Source organism: Lithobates pipiens, unplaced genomic scaffold (genome assembly GCF_037356315.1).
Source record: "Lithobates pipiens isolate NorthernLeopardFrog02 unplaced genomic scaffold, aLitPip1_a1.2 Scaffold_8, whole genome shotgun sequence".
In the NCBI taxonomy this organism is placed as follows: domain Eukaryota; kingdom Metazoa; phylum Chordata; class Amphibia; order Anura; family Ranidae; genus Lithobates; species Lithobates pipiens.
In genome coordinates this window covers 175,490,912-175,503,971 of record NW_027507903.1, presented here as the reverse complement: position 1 = coordinate 175,503,971, position 13,060 = coordinate 175,490,912, and positions in this window count along the sequence as shown.

Sequence of the window (13,060 nt, the reverse complement as noted above, 5' to 3'; positions counted from 1 at the left end):
TTATGATCAACTTCATAAATGTGAGTTGCCTATATATGTAATGTGGTAATAAACTGTTTTATACGTCTATACCCCTCTCTTTGTGCTTTTGTTGTAGAATCCTGAAACTCAGTTCCCCCCTGGAGGCAGCCCTGCTTGTGGAACTCACCTCATCATCCCTTCCTTTCTTTTTGGACTTTAGTAATAATTTCTTATTATTATCGACTCCAATTCTGATCTAAAACGTCTATTTTATTAATTTTAATACACTGTTTTTCTATTTATTGTTTGCATGCTAAGAGGGTTTTTCTTCTTATATTTCCCAGACAAATTGCACCTTTACTTGTATATTATATACTGGATATTTATGGGACTCCCACTAATCCCTGGAAAGGTGTGCCCAGAAGGTGGAAGGAGAGCCTATAAGTAGTCTGAGGCCTGGACATGAGCAGCAGTGTTTCTGGGTCCACTCCTGCAGGAGGAGTTCCCTGTGCATGTGGCTGTGCCCTGGGGAAGGTTTTTGAAAGAACCTGTAGGACAACACCATGGTTCCAGCTAGTCTTAGCTAGGGGGCCAATTCACAAGCTGAAATCCAAGGATTAAACCTTTCACCAGATAGAGTCAGGAGGAAGTTGATGGAAAAGAGTTCAGCTGTCCTGTGGTGGTGTGTCTACATCTCCCTCAAGAGCCTGGTGGATATCAGAAGAAGGCAACTGATGATCCTGTGCCTAAATAGCAACTATTGCTTAGGATTTAGTGATTGTGTGTAACTTTTAAACTCTGGAAGGAGTACAGGTCACTGTCAGTGCAGACAATCCTAGGGAACATTCAGCAATTGTACAGCACAGCCAGCAGTTAGTGAAGTGCAGAAGTCTTTAGTACAGACAGGAATTAAGAAGTCCTAAAGTTATCCAGTTCTGCAGTTTGGGTATCCCATTGTCCCAACCCTTAGCCAAGTTCATTGTTCCTAATATAAAAACCCCTAAAAAGAACCCCTAGATTGTTTTCTGAGCCAGTGGAAGAATTAAGGAAATGCTGTGTTCCTGGCTGTTTATACTCAGCACAGGGAAATAGGACCACATTTACCAACTGCTCTTTAAGGGGTGCACTACAATATAAAGGTAACTTGTGTATGGTGGAGCAAATACAAAAGCAGTTCTCCCCCGTTATTATATACAATGTTGTGGGGCATTTATAGAAGCAACATTTTCTCCCTCACTAGCCAATTTTGATATGGAGTGGTGGGAGGAAATCTTTTTGTTCTCTCAAAGGAGATATGTGCAGAATGGAAAAATTTGTTTAGTTTAGTTTACTTTCAATTAGTTATTTACATAAATTTGTTTAGTTAAATTAGTTTAACCTGATTAATTAGTTTTCGGAATTCTTTTCGGTTAATTGTATTCGAATCGATTAGAATTTTTGGAATTCGATTAGTTTTGAATAGCTTTGAAATTAATTTTGAACAGTTTTCAAATTTGAATCGTTTTTAAATTTGAATCCGAAAAGTTTTCAAATTCGAATAGTTTTTAAATTTGAAGTTGAAAAGTTTTTGAATTCGAAAAGTTTTCCACTTCAAATAGTTTTCCAATTTAAAAAAAAGAATAAAATAGAATAGAAAATAAAGGGATAGAATAGAAAAAAATTGAATATAATAGAATAGAAAATAATATAACAGAAAATAAAAGAATAGAATAGAGTAAAACAGAAGAAAATAGAATAGAAGATAAAAGAACAGAATAGAATGGAATAGACTAGAATAGAAACAAATAGACTAAAGAAAAGAATAGAATGAAATAAGAAAGAATATAACCATCTTCCTATTCTAATCTATTATTTTCTATGCTATTAATTTATTTTTTATTCTATTCTATGCTTTTCTATTCTATACTATTCTATTCTATTATTTTCTATTCAAATTTATTCTATTTGAAATTAGAATTTCAGAAGATGGTTATATTCTTTCAATGCTATTCTATTCTATTGCTATTCTATTCAGTTTTTTTCTATGCTATTCTGTTATTTTTTATTCTATGCTAATCTATTCTTTTCTATTCCACTCAAATTCAAATAAATTCTATTAGAATTTTGGAAAAGGGCTATATTCTTTTTATTTTCTTCTATTTTTTTTAATTCTATTGTTTTCTATTCTGTTATAGTCTATTCTATTCTTTTTTTTCTATCTATTCTATTTCTTTTTTCTATCTTTGATTTTCTATTTTGTACTGTTTTACGCTATTATATTCTGTTCTTTTTTTTTCTGTTACATTCTTTTCTATTCTATTATATGTTTTTCTATTCTGTTCCTCTATTTTCTATTCTATTTTATTCTCTTTGGAAATTCAAAAACTATTCGAATTAGAAAACAATTTGAAATTGATTAAAAAACTTTTCGAAATGGATTAGAATTCCATCTGAATTTTTTTTGTTATTTTAGATTCGTTTAAATTCAGTACTATTGTAATTCAATTGTAACCCCTAAATCTTTTTAACTTCATGGACCATAGAATGCCAGGCTTTTCTGTCCTCCACTGCCTCCTGGAGCTTGCTTAACTTCATGTTCATTGTTTTAATGAAGCTATCTTTCCACCTTGTTTTCTGTCATCCTCTTCTCCTTTTCCTTCCATGTTTCCCAGCATAAGGGTCTTTTCCAATGACTCCTCTCTTCGCATTAAGTGGCCAAAGTATTCAGGTTTCAGCTTCAGGATCTGTCCTTCCAGTGAATATAGATGCTTGCTGAAATCGTCATTCCGGGTTGACTAGAACATGGTAAAGGTGTTGTGACAACATCCTGAAAAAGCTGTATGGTTGATTTACTAAAATTAAAGGGTGCAAAATCTGGTACAGCTCTGCATGGTAGCCAATCGGCTTCTAACTTCAGCTTGTTCAATCAAGCGTTGATTAAAAAAAAAAAAAACTGAAGCTTTCTATGCAGAGCTTCTCCAGATTTCACACTCTCAAGTTTTAGTAAATCAACCCCAGTGTTTGCATTCATGATGTACAAGTGGGAAACATCAGTACCGTCAAAGACCGGAAATGTTTCCTACAACAAAAATGGTCCTCTCTCTGGCATAATTGTGCTTGCAACATGAAGGCATTCTATGGATTGCAGACAGTTTTGCACTCCTCCCATCACTAAAAAGTCCTATTTGATCTTTTACCATTTACCAGCCTGCAGTAGTTAAAGAGGTTGTGAACGTCCGAACCCCCCCCCAAAAAAAACCTGCAAGACAAAGGCATAATGAGCTAATATGCATCACATACAGTAACTAGCTCATTATGAATTGCTTACCTTAGAACGATATCCTGCAGTGCCGCCCGCACTCCACTCCCATGGCCGACATCTTTACACAGATTTACTTGCACGTGGAAGCCACCGGTCACAGCACGTGCCCTGAAAAGACAGCACCAGCAGGCCGTTTCTTCAGAGCGCATGCTCCAATTATGTTGGCAGCAGCGTATATAGTGCATATCTCCTAAACTTTGAATGTTTAGGAGATATTTATAGTACCTACAGGTAAGCCTTATTATAGGCTTATCTGTAGGTACAAGTAATGTAACAGAGTTTACAATCACTTTAAGGGAAGATAGGTGTACTGGAAAATGGATGTTCTAGATTACTCGTGAACCTACTATGCCCACCATGAAATCTGTGACAGTATTTTCGAGAAAGTGGGCTAATTCATGGTTGGAATGGGCCATTGCCCAGAAAAATTTCAAGAGGCTTGCACAGGCAAGGGTAGCACCTTCATGTCAGTGTTCATTGCTTCAGGTCCTAAATGCAGCAATGGCAATGAAAAAAGATGTTTTAACAATTAATTGCATAAGGCATTCTGGCTAATTGCAAGGTAATTACAGGTACAGCATGCAATTTGGCAACAGCAGGCGACGTTGCTTAGGTGTGAATGCAGTGTAAGATCATACAGATCCAATATCTATGGGTACATTTAGAACTAGCGTTATAGCTTATTTAGTTTAAGCCCACGTACACACGGTCGGAGATTTTGCCAACCAAATCCGTCGGATTTTGCCCGTCGGATTTAGTCCGACGGATTGTGTCCGAAACTGTTGCATACACACGGTTGGGCCAATTTGGCGAAAAATCTGATCTTTCGGAACGTGATGACGTAATTTCGTTACGATGGGACTACATTCAGGCTAGTAGCCAATAGGTTTGATGTAGGAATTTGATCTGAGCATGCGTGGCACTTGGTCCGATGAAAATGCTCCACACATGATCGGATTAGGTCCGTCCGGCCCAGTTGGTCGGGAAATATTTCCAACATGTTGGAAAATTGGGTCGGACAGAGATTCGGACGGAATCAGTCCGATGCATACCACACACAGTCGGATTATCTGACGACACGGTCCGATAAGACTCATTCCGACAGATTCTCCGACCGTGTGTACAAGGGCTGAGACATCTTAGCACATTAACAATAAAGCTGGGATTTTCTTATTTGTAAGGGCACTAGAAAGAGTTGAAAAGCTTATTATTACATTTTGATACTTTAGAAGGAACTAATCATGAATATGCCTTCTATGAAGCACAAATTATCCGTAGGTGGCAATAATGCATGACAGGTCCACCTGTAAACTGTTTGCACGGCAATTGAGTTGAAGTTTAGCCATAAAAAAACATTGTCTATGACTTTAGTGAGCTAATATACCTGCAATGAAGGATGTCCCACTTTATGTTGGCATCTGGATCCTGTAGAGATCCTTACTGCAGGGATCCCCCGATCTTTTCCTGTCTCTGAAATTTTGACATTGCGGGGGTTAAAAGCTTTGGGTTTTCTGTGAATCTATGGAGATTTTTTTTTTAAAACTTAACTTCAGTTTTAAGAAATTCAAGGCAGCAAAAATAGTAAATTTTCAGGCCCAAAAGTAGCCATAGACGAAAAAATACATTGAGATAACTATCCTTTAGTACAGAAATACTATCATTATTGTACATTATTAGTGTCATCTATTTTGTTTTGTTTTTTAGATATTCGTTAGTGTCCTTCTTTAGCATTTTTTTTAATGTTGAAATGAATAATAAAAACAATGACACTCTTTTTTTTCTTTTAAAAAAAAAAAAAGAACCTACATTCAAAGGTTTGAACTGTATATAATAAATGACTTGCTCCTCTGTGGCACCTTTTTCCATTGGGGTTAGATGAAAACATCCACTTAGCAACTGTGTCTAAGAAACAGTAGCAGCTGATCGCTAATTTGAGCACCTACTCCTACCGTGCGGACATGATAAACTGGCACGTATAATATAAAATATGGTACCAAAGAAATACAATGAGCTGGAACATTTTGTCCTAGTTAAATGATCTTAGTTTAAATTAAATCATGCCATAATGATGCTAGTGTTGCTGTTTCCACATTGCATTGTATTATATTGTGAGTGCATGCAAGGCAATTTGTTTGTAATACTGAGAAACTGCAAATGATAAATACAAAGTTATTAGAAATGTGGTTACCCCAGCTTTGGTACTTCAGTATTGATGGCACCAGCAGAAAATGATAAAGTCAACTCGTCATGCTGCATATTGCTAGAAATAGTGTACACGACAAAATGACAGCAGTTAGATGTGAGAGGTGTGACATACAGGGGGTTATTTATGAAAGGCAAATCCACTTTGCACTACAAGTACACTTGGAAGTGCAGTCGCTGTAGATCTGAGGGGAAGATCTGAAATGAGGGGAAGCTCTGCTGATTTCATCATTCAATCATGTGCAAGCTAAAATGCAGTTTTATTATTTTCCTTGCATGTCTCCCTCGGATCTACAGCGACTGCACTTGAAAGTGCGCTTGCAATGCAAAGTGGATTTGCCTTTCGTAAATAACCCTCAGAGTCATCCAGGCCAACCGCTATATACACAGCTGAAATGCAAATATGTCAAAATGCCTATCTGCTCTGGATGTGCAATTTTGTCCAGACACTTTTGTAGTAATGTATATTTATGGTGGGGGGGGGGGGGGGGGGAGTTACACCACTTTCTATGTAAATTATGGACTACATTTAACTACATTTACATCACCTACCTACCCTCAACCTGCTGATTGGACAATAAAGGAGTAGTATACAAAAAAAAATCATCAAATCTATTCACTCAGGTCTCTCCTCTGGTCAGCAAATATTCCTACTGCATAGATGATCAGCTGCTAGGGTTATCCTTCCCTCTTCCAGTCCAAGTGCTGCTGTGCAAGGGTTGGTATTATGCTGATATCAAGACAGTTTCAAGTACTTATGACAAGTACTTATGATATCTACAGTTTATATAAATTAAACGCAATTATTGATTTTAAGGAATACACAAATTGTGTTGTTAATTGAAAATCTGCGTTTTTAGATCTGCCCAGAGTTCAGAGTGAATCTCTGGTGAAAAGTTTTTTAGTTTTAGTTGGTGTGGAAAAGGGTTTGAATTTATGTTTTTGGGTTATTTTTCATGTGTCCCAGTTCTTATTCCCAAGTGGAAGGAAATAGAGAAGTGTCCCCCAATTGATGCACCTTTTCTGGTAACAACTGCCAAAGAAAGATTGGCTGGAATTTCACCCTTTGAGATTAGTCATAACAATATGTTTATTTATGAGTCTGCCCTATATAAAGTGAGAGGAAGTCCTCATCTAAAACACGTAAAGATTTACTTAAACAAATGTCAGGGACCCATTTTCAAGTGAATTACCAGGTTCCTTACCCTGTGTCCTATAGGCACTTTAAGGAGTACTCATACTGTACCTTAAAGTGTTACTAAACCCACAATAGTAAAAACAGTCTGTATATGCAGTAAAGCATAATTGGTATGCTTACTGTGGAACCTAAGGGGTTAATCCTCTGCAGTGTGTAAAATGGCTGTTTGATTCTGTATGCACAGATACTCCTCTGCTTCTAATGACTCCAAAACAGGTCCAGACAAGACAGAGTTACTGGAGTCAAGTTGCATATGCTCAGTTTGGTGAATACTGCTAGAGAGTTTTTTTTGTTTGGGGGGGGGGGGTGATCAGCACAGGGCCAATCGGCATTGTCCAGACAGAGGGTCAGGGGTCCTGCATCCTGATAGGACAGGTAGTACAGTATGAAAACTCCTCCTACAAGCTTTAATCAGACACTCATAGAAGTCACAAGAATGCTATATATTGCTGATGAGAAAAGGTATTTAGCAGTTTATATTTACTAAAATGATTGCATTTGCCTGCTCCGTGTGTACTGTGGGAGATCAGATATAGTGAATGCAAGGTCCTGGGTTTAGTAACTACAATGTGATTATTTAGAATAACAAAATTCTGTATGTCACTTGCTGCATTTTAATTATGAGGACAATGAAAAAACATTATTTTAACTTAAGTTAAAATATGAGTCTCTTTTTTGATATTTAATGTTTTCATTGATTTTCAGTGGGTAATGTACATTATCAGTAAAAACTATAAAAAAAACACGGCGAGCCTGAGTAATAAGGATGGTGTAGTCATTATATTTTAAAGGGGTTTTAAAGGTTTATTTAATTTAATAATAAATAAATAATAAATGTTATTAATAAATTAATAACAAACATATCATATTTACCTCCACTGTGCAGTTCATTTTGCACAGAGTGGCCTCTTCTGGTGTCCCTCGGCTGCTGTCTCGGCTCCTCCCCCACAAGAGCTAACACCCTTTGGGAAGCGCTCTCCCAAGGGGGTTAGCTTGCAAGCGTGCCCCCACGTGTGATACAGTATCGGTATCACACGGCTTCGCTCCCCGGCGCGCTGCATCATTGATTTGATTGACAGCAGCGGGAGCCAATGGCTGCACTGCTATCAATCATTCAATAAAGAGCCCACAAGAGCTGGGGGAAAGCAATGCGGGATTGTGCCCATGGAAATTCAGGGCTAAGGTAAGTAAAACAGGGGCTCGGGGGGGGGGGGGGGGAGAGTACAAGGTGTTTTTTCACCTTTTTCATAGGATGCATTAAGGTGAAAAAACACAAAGCTTTACAACCCCTTTAACAGTGAAAATATTATAATATCATGCAAACATGATAAATCCAAAGATAGATATAGCTCAGGAGGGTGGGGAACTGAGAGAGGAGGAGCAGGAACTTCCCTTCCGCTCCCTCCCCCCCCTCGCCCCCTCTTTCCTATGGGCTAATTTTTTATAAATTTATAGACCAATGTACTCTTAGCCTGTCTTTATATAAAAATTGAGAAAAAAAAAGAAAGAGGAAAGAAAGAAAATGAGTCTCGTGTGCAGGTTTCTTTGGCAGTTTATCAGTTGTCCCAGACTTGCATTAATCACCCTTTTCATTTTATATAGGGAACAGTCATGGGCGTCCGCAGATAGAGGCAAGGGGGGTCAAGTGCCCCCCCCCCTGGAATCGGCAAGGTGTCTGCACAGAGACACTGGTGTCCATGAGCAGTCTTTGCAGGCACGGCAGGGAGGAGGGGGGGTGCCAGATTGTGAGCTTCACTATGCTCATAACACTCAGGAGAAGTTCTTGAGCAACTTGCCCAGCTGTCACTCTGCCCCATGTTCTGAACTCTGATACAGCCGCACACTGAACAGAGGCTGTGCTTGCCTCCTTCACTGTAGCTGCAGCCGTACCAGACAGAAGGAAGACGATTCTCCCAGGTTTGTCTGCTGTCCAAGTCAGAGTGATCACAGTCAGAGCAGCAGTGAGGGTGGGCGGAGCAGGAAGATAAAGTTCACTCAGCAGCCACTGTCCAGCCCAACACTCACCAGAGCTCACCCCAGACCAGCTAAGAAGTTCCTGAAGCCATGGAAGCTGCCATTAAGGTGAAGTGCTAAATGATATTTGTAGAACAAGCTGGGTTAGTGTCAGCTTGTTCTGTGTCATGGTCTGTCTGTAATCACCAGTGCTTGCAGATTACTATTTAATTATAAGTATCCAGCAACTCTGATAGGACCCCAGACCAGGACTACTTCCCAGGCTCATTACAAATCTGTAATGGACATGTTTAAGGCTACATGTTTTGATTGCAAAGGAGGTGAGCGTCTGCAAGAATTCATTTCTGACTAAGCATGTGATCACTTACATATTCTTTAAGGTCAGTTACAAATGTCTAAAAATCTCTCACTCAGTATAAATCTTTTTGGGCATTCTGTATGTAGCTGTTAATATTTTAGAAGAAATTTGTATTTTAGGCTAACTAAAGATGCCCAACATTAAGCGCAGTTTGGCGTCTTCGCTCTGGTCACCAGAAAAACTTGTCCCGGCACTGGGAGCGCTGCAAGTTTAGTGTCACTGGACACCATAGGAGACAGTAGCATTTGTATGGCCACAATAGGAGTTATACAGTATGGATAGAATATCATCTTTATGCTATTGTGCCCATATAACTGCTATTGTGCCTATATAGATGCTGTTGCACCCATATAGAAGCACACCAGCTTCAATATGGGCACAAAAGCAGCTATATGGGAACAACAGCATAAAGATGCTATTGTGTCCATACATATTTGAAAATCTCCACTGTCTTAAGCCAATGCTGCACCATGATGGTGTAGGTTTTTTTTTTTTTTTGTAATTGATTGCCTAATTGTATGGTTATTTATACCTTCACTGGTTGTGGTCCCTCGCAGCATATTTTTTTGCATGGTTTTACATGTGACTCAGATCGCCACGGCAAAACCAGGTACACTCTCTCCCCCAAAAAGTGCCAAATGTGGCAGTGGAAGGGAGGAGGGTGCAAACAAGTGGAGCTTCCCCTTTTGGGTGGAGCTCTGCTTTAACACTGCCACAAACCACCAATAGGGAGGGTAGATTGAAAGTAGAATTCCAGCTTGCGCTAGCCTTAAAAACTGCCCCCCGTCCACTTACCCCTAACACCTATGTAGACTAACCTATTTTCAGACTGTTCCAATCTGGTCATGTTATCTCACCTGTGTGATCCAGCAGCGTATGCAGGGGAGAGGGGGGAGCAACAATAACAACTGTGACATGGAAATCTAGGGGTGACATCACCTCATTAGGCTTTATCAGCCATTGCCAAGCTCTTTCTCCCCTGCAGCCGCTGTTGACTGACACAGGTAAGATCACACGACCAGAACATAAAATGATGCCCCCCCCTGAAAAAAATTCTGCGGACACCCATGGGAACAGTGGCAGCTGGTGCTCCATCAGCCAGTGGGGTGGAAGACAGACCTGACACCCCCCCTTGCTCTAGTATTGGAATGTGCTGCATTGCATAAAAATGAAATATGCCTATTTTTAGTGCATACCACACAGCATGTTGCTGTGAATTGAAGTCATAGGACATAAGGCTAATTGTCTTGTTCATGCATTGAGACTACATTGGGCAACACTTGGATTAAGAGTAAAATGTGCAACATAAAATGAATATAAATAAATAATTGGAACAAACTACAAAAAGAAAATTAGCCAAGATAAATGAATTTAGGGTGTGGGCAGTAGTGAAGAAATAAAACAAACAAAGGGCCGGTTTACTGTCCTTCAGACTTTAGGAGGGCCAGACTAGGGCCAGTGGGAGTAGAAAATGTCCTGATGTCCAGTTGATGTGAACAATGCCCTATATTTGGTGTCAGTGGGAGGACTAGTGCTCCATTGTTGGTGCCAATAAAAGGAATTGTGCCCCATCGTTGTTGTCTGTGGGAATTGTGCCCCATCGTTGGTGTCAGTGGGAGGAGTAGTGCCCCATTGTTGGTGTCAGTGGAAGGAATTGTGTCCCATCGTTGGTGTCTATGGGATGAATTGTGCCCTTTCATTTGTGTCAGTGGGAGGATATGACCTCTTTCTTTGGTGTCATCAGTGGGAGGGATTATGCCCTATTGTTGGTGTCAGTGGATGGGATAGTGCCCCAAGGACCGGATAAAGGCAAGCAAAGGGCCGCATCCCGCCCCAGGGCCACAGTTTGGAGACCACTGCATTATAACAATACTGTGCTTATATACTCCATATAACTGGTAGTTGAAAGCCAGCTATGCACTGTGCATTTATGGTGCTTATTAGGTAGTTGTTTGACATGAAGTTTCTCAATCACAGCAGTTCGCATGTCAATTGTAAAGAATGAATGGCTTTGATTCATGCCATTCATTTTGTACAATTGTGTTGCTAGGGGTGATTGGTCACAGTAATCACATGGTACAGACAGGGCCAATCACAGCCCATCTGTACCATGTGATTAGCTGTGGTCAATCACAGCTAATAACAATACACAGGGAAAGAATCATTTTCATTAAAAATGGATGAGTATACCAGTAAATTTCAGTGGTATAAGCAATCATAATGTGTAAAAAAAAATCCCGATAATTTCCTTAGAGTAGTACAGTGTTACTATGGTAACACTGTATTGCTCTGGTCATAGTGTGTTAAAATGAATCATAAAAAAAAGAAGAAAAATTATATATTTTTTTTTAAATTGAAAAAAATGATACATTTATTTTCACTTCTTCATTTTCCAAAAAATGGTGACAAAAAATTACAACTTCAAAAAACTCGCCATGACTCTTACTAAATACATTTGACTGTGTACTTTGCAAAAAACCAGCCATTTGGGAGTATTTGTACTATCCTGCCATTTTCAGGCCTCTGGAAATGAGATAGGCCAGCAGTACATGGGGATTGATCAGATTTCAGATATATGTATACACCATAGTTTGTGGGCTCTATAACTTTTCTACAGACTAAATATTAAACATTGATTTGGATTATTTTCACCAAATAAATGTAGCAGAATATAGTCTGGCCTAATTTTATGAAGAAAGATTTTTTTATTTGCATTCTGTTATAACAGAAATGAAGAAAAACACGTTTCTTTTTTCAAAATATTTCAAAATTTGAAAATGTAAGCCTCTGCCATGAGGAGGGGGCAGAGCCTCTGATCAAGATGGCCACGGACTGAAACAGCTGCTACAGGCCGGAGCATGCTTCCTATGTAACTGAGGGGTATGCACTGCTGACCCCTGAAATTATGCCCTACAGTGCTGACAAATCCTGGCAGAACTGTTAGGAGGTACCCAGCATAAAACAGTGTCCTGTTGTACCTGGGGGGCCATGGGCCGGGAGAGGAATATGGCCATCCGTGGAGCTCCTTCAGCTGTCTGTGTTGGAAGGGGAGACTGGAGCTCGACTGCCGGATCGTTCGGCTCGGCTCGGTGGAGAGTGACACACCTCTTCGGAGAAGCTTGGTGGGTGTTGGGAAGTGGAGGCGGTGAGCATCCTCGTGTGTGAGGAGGTGTTCGGAGGCAGTCCCCTCCAGGGATGGTGTGGTGTCTAGCCCCGAGGCGAGCAGCTGATAAGGAAGCTCTGCAGCTTTGGTCTAGCGGGGTGGGGAAGGGCTGGTGGATTCAAGAGAAGGGGTGAGAGAGAGCTAAATTATAAAGTCATTATAAAGCCCTGAATTAACCCTGTCATCCTAAAGGCAAGCATGCCACCAAAAAAACCCCAATCCCAACGAGGGAGAAGAGGAGCATCTGGGGCTACAACTAAAACCTCTACTGGGACTCAATTAGTCCAAAAAACAGATATTAAGGAGTTTTTTCAACATCTTCTAAAATGGCGGAACCGATCCCAGCTTGAGTAATCACTGAAGGAGAGATAGAATAAGCCATCAAGGACCTCCTGACAACTATATCAAAGCCTGTGATCGATACAAGTGAAATGGAGGAAGGGAACTTGGATATGCAAGCATATATTCGATCATTACCTACAAGAGAAGACATGGACAGGTATGTGTACAGATTAGAAACCTCGTATGTTAACTCTTTCCTCTACTTTCCCCTTGCCTCCTCCTTTTGGGGGAAAATGGAGGAGAGAGAGAGAGAAGAGATAAGGAACCACCTTCTTTCTAACTGGATAATTTTCTCTATACCTGAGACTTATGAGGTATTTTGAAATGTAGGCTAGTAAATTAACTAATTTCCTAATATGTATATAAAAGCATGCTTAAGACAGAAGAGTGTGGTCGACTTGATAGAGGCTTCTTATAGGGAACTTACTGTAGTATAGTAGACTCAGAATGAGTCATTTAGTTTAAATATCTGTGTGTACGTTCAAGTGTTTCTGTGTTTTATTCCCCTTCCCCCTTTGTCTGTGTTTTTTTCCTTTTTTTTTTTTTGTAATGGGTATGGTG